The following is a 4,974-nucleotide window of genomic DNA, read 5'->3' on the forward strand; positions in this document are numbered from 1 at the left end:
TACAATTTGCCTACAACAATACTAAGCATTCTGCTACAGGAAAATATCCATTTCAAATTATCTATGGCAAGACTCTTCCTACTCCATTGACCCGTCTTAACCATCAAGTAGAGGCTAGAACCGATTCATTGAGGACTTCTCTACTATTTTAGCTACTGTCAATGAAAAATTGAGCATGCTTAGGCTATCTATACTCCATGGCAAACAAAGGTAGAAAAAGACTTGTATTCAATGAAGGTGACGTTGTTATGCTATGCATTGAGAAGCGTAGGCTCGAGAGTGTTGAGACCCATTTTGTAGTTAAGCTTTTCGCTAAATTTTATAGTCCCTTTAAGATTTTGGACTATATTAATGGCAATGCCTACTGATTGGAACACAGGGGTCGCTGAGTAATATGTAAGATAGCAAGTGCGATCAACACAAGCGGTTTTATATTCTCATGGGGTTACATAAAATATACATATGTAAGGGGTTTATCAATCCAAAATGTGAAACCTTTTATACATAAGGGGTACTTTTATCATCTCAAAATTTACAAAAGGGGTATATATAGGTTATAAAAATCCATAGGTAGGGGGGTTTATTAATACCCCTTGATCACACGTGCTATATGGGATTTTTACATAGTGACCCCCCGGGGATTGGAATTACCCCCTCACTTCAATATTCACAATTCTTTTCATGTGCACCTTTTGAGACCTTTGCATGGAGACCCACCGAAGTGTCTTGTTGTAGAAGATGTACCTTTTCTCCAAGGCGAGACAGAGTAGTTAGAGCCGGATCACATCATTGATAGACAAATTACTCACAGTAGACATGGAAATTCTTATCCAACTTATCTTGTTGCTTTCGAAAATCACCCTATTGAGAATGCTAAATAGATGCCCGAGCGATATTTTTGCCAATACCCTCATTTATTGACTTCATTTTTGTCTTGCAATTGAGGGAAATTGCATGATTTCAAGTAAGAGGGATGTTATGAGAATTGGAATTATCCCATTAATTTAATTGCAATCATCACATTAATTTATTCATCCAGTATTTATTTGAGTAGATCCAGCATTTTTGTCGCATAATTGATGCACGTGTGCTCGCTATTTGTGGTGATGCATGTGTGCTCCTACATGGTTGGATATATGGATACGGATCTATGAGTGTGTGGCATTATGTGCACCACTAGGGCTATATGAGGGTGTGGCATTATGTTAACCACTTATTTGATGACGGTATGTGCAACATGTGTGCACCATTTGTTTAATTTTATGTATGACATTGTGTAGCATGTGTGCACCATTTGATGGCATGTGTCGCATGTGTGCACCATCCATCTGTGATTTATTAAGTCTATATCACTAAAGTACTGAAAGGTTAATAAATTGTGGTGATCAATTCCAAGTTTATTTTATGTTTCAAATATTTCATTGTTACTAATTTTGGTGAATTCAGGGGAAGAATGATTAATCAGGCAAAGGATGTTGGCGAGCATGATCCGCTATATTTTTGGGCACATAGGTGCAATAGCGATGTGAGGATGAATAAGGCTTACTTCTAAAAAGCATATATTTTGAAATAATAAAAGCTCATTTACATATTTTTAATTTTTGGATTATTAGAGGCCTCTCTTGGGTGGATTTACTAAAGTAGGAAAAGACATGTTATTTTTAGATAAAGGAAGTTACTTTGGAAGTGACTCTCACCCAATTTTAAAGTTGTTCATGTAGCATGGTATCATTCTTGCTCAAATTTATCTTTCTGAACACAATTCCAAATACATAGGAGGTGAAAGAAAGCACCACTCCTATGGGGGAGGATTGCACCCAGTGCGCTTTTAATATCTCTTTCTGTTTCTGAGTTTTGGATGTTTGTGCTTGTGTTGGCATAGTGTTTATGTGTTTTAGCAATTTTTAGGTTTTGAGTGTTCTCCGTTGCACATTCTTTTTGAAACTGCAGTTCTTCTCCTTTGCCAAGTTAGCACTGTTGTAAACAGGTTTCTCTAGTTGAGTGCATTTCTCCTTGCCCCCATCAACATGGCTACGTCGACCTCATTAAAGTCGATTGTGTCTGCACTAACTCAAAGTATGGTAGCTATATCATCATATTTAGGAAGCGAACTTGAGAGTAATATTTCCTTGGCATCATCATCATCTACTCGGGCTCCAAGTGCACTCAATTGTTTCATCAATGATTGCATATAATTCAAATGGGTTCCAAAATTATCATTGGCTTCCATATGTAACTTGAATAGCTTCCACTTGAATGCTTCAATTTTGTGCAAAACAATGATTCTAACATTGTCTAGTTATCGCCTGCTGACTATGCTATATTAATATGATGAAAATAGTCAATGCCAAGCACTGATTCTAGCCTTGTCCAGTTGTTGCCTGTTGGTTGTGCTATATCAATATGATGAAAATAGCCAATGCCAAGAGCTCTACCTATTATCCCAAGAGCCTTCTCATTTTTCTATGCCACGCCTAAATCTTTTATGTGCCTTGCACATTAGCCAGCTTCTTCTCTAGTCTTGATACGATCCCCCAAAGACCTTTCTCGATCAATATTAGTCAGATGAACATTTGCCAAGAGGGTAAATTCATTCCATAAAACTTGACGATTGTTGAAGTCTTGCTTGGTTTCTCAACTTTACTCCACGTATCTATTGGTTTAGCTCTTTTTTGTTCTCCTTTATAAGGCTACAATTTTTCTTCTCAAACTTCCATATCAGGCTGCAAATCACCATCAAAGAGTGATATCATTGTTGGCACCTTTGTGGTGTCCTAGGCTTCTTCACCTTCCACGTCATACAAGGACAATAATCAGTATCCTTTAGACCCTTATGGCGACTCATGACATTCCTCACAGCTCTCAGATTCGTTACATGCTCTGATACCACATGTTGGAAAATTTATTGCACCTCTCTCTCTTACTCACATAATATGCGATAACATTAATGGGATGCTGGAAGAACAAAATGACCCTTAACTTCAGACATAGTTGAGGAAGAACAATAGCCAAATAAGAGGCAAAAATGAAATCCTACTACTCATAACCCAGCTACATCATTTGATTATTACTGGTACATAGGGCATCAAACACTATAGCTACCATTACAAAATGGCAATCAGTAAGCAATGACAAACAATATATATGAAATGGAGCAATATAGCTGCCACTTTGGAAACACACAGTCTTCTAAAAACTCTATCAGAAGAGTGAAAGACATGTTGTGACCGAGCAGAAGCATTGCATATCTGGTGGGTAGTAGCAAAACAGTGACGTAGAACTGCCGCAGATATATTACTGATTCAAATGAAGATAAGAGATCCAAACAGTGAGTATGAACAAAAAGAACATGTCATTAAGGATTCTACAGCTTGAATATACTACCCAAAAACATCAATACGTTAAAATCTTTTGAGACGACTCTTTATCACTACTTAGAGAATGTTAATTTTGAAAGCTACTATCAACCAAGGCAATAGGACCGTTTGATTTTAGCTAATCAACTTCCTCATGAAACACATCATGTTCGAGATGGGCAATACTAACAGAAGAGACTTTAATGGAGAGGGTTGAAAGGTAAGAAGTGCTGAGGGGAAGAGAAACCCAAAGCTTTGATACCATGTTGAAAGAACAGATCAAATAGGGGAGAGGAGTTGTTCATAACATGAGCTCCGATATGACCATTCATCCAATTAGAGAGGTCTCTTCATAGTGTTGAATTTCCTCGTAAGAGAGCAGCTATTGTGATTTTGACTTAGTGTGGATAGGAATGATGCTAGGGAGGCTATGCCCCTAGATCCTTTTATTGACCCATGGTCCAATACTAGTTCTTTGAAACCATAAAAGGATTGGCTATGGTTATCTGGAAGATTCTATAGAATTGGGTCCTTCTTTAAAGAATTTGTCTAGTAAGATGGGACCCAAAGAATGCTGTGAGGCTTCTTCTTCATCAGTAACCTTTTCTAGAATTTCCAAGGGTTTTGCGTGTTTAGGTATTGGTTGGCAATTGTTATGCAATGTATCCCTAGCCTTGTTTTCCCTTAACCTCTCTTCAAATTTCAATTGGCACTCACGTACCAATTCTTGGGATTCGGAGAGTCTTTCTTTTTCTAATGAGGGGTTGTGACATTCACCATGATCTGGTGGTGCAGTCACCTTAGCCTGAATGGGTTTGAATACATACCCTTTGGTATGCTCTTGGGTGATATAGCTTTAGATGAGGCCTAGGCTAGATGTGGTAGATGTAGAGAGAGTGGAGATTTTGTTGTCGGAACCATCTTGGATGATTTTCTTATCCTTACATTTTCCTACCACTCTTGTGCCACTAGGATTGGTTTGTGTAGCATCAGTATCTTGGGATGTATTTGCCTTATCCCTTTTGGATTGCCTTAATTCCTCGGTAAATGCTTTATCTTGTAGACAGGTAATAGCATTGAGAGAGATAGTTGCAACTTGTCCTTGCTCAACACTTAGCAGATTAATGCGTGTTGTCTTAATAGTTGTCGCTGGCCTTCTCATAGGGCATTCCTTGTATAAATGTTCAACTCCACAATCAGAGCATAATGGTGCTAGTGCATTTGAATTTATCACCACGTTGGTTAAATCATGACCATCATTATGAGGAAAATCCTTTTGGAATGTGGGCCCTGGCACTTAAAGCATGGTCTGGGTGGGGAAGTTTGTACTTTTCCCTTATGTGGACATTCGGAGTGTTTGTGAGCTCCATGGAAAATGTAACACTGCATGGGTTTGCCTCCAATAGTGTTGTTCATGTCCCTTGAGCTTGGATTCATGGGACTTAGAGGAATGGTCTGATGGGGGTATGATAAAACGATGTGTAGTGGTCACCCTGCATCAGGTAGTGTACACTAGAATTAGGGTCTTTTTCCTCATACTATGGGCAGTCCTCTTCTTGACTTGGTTGCTCATAAATTTCCCAATCTAGGGGAACCTCTTTGACCATTACTTGGTTTA

Source organism: Dipteris shenzhenensis, chromosome 14, assembly GCF_047967505.1.
Source record: "Dipteris shenzhenensis isolate YYH24624 ecotype China chromosome 14, Dip_SZ_1.0, whole genome shotgun sequence".
Lineage (NCBI taxonomy): Eukaryota > Viridiplantae > Streptophyta > Polypodiopsida > Gleicheniales > Dipteridaceae > Dipteris > Dipteris shenzhenensis.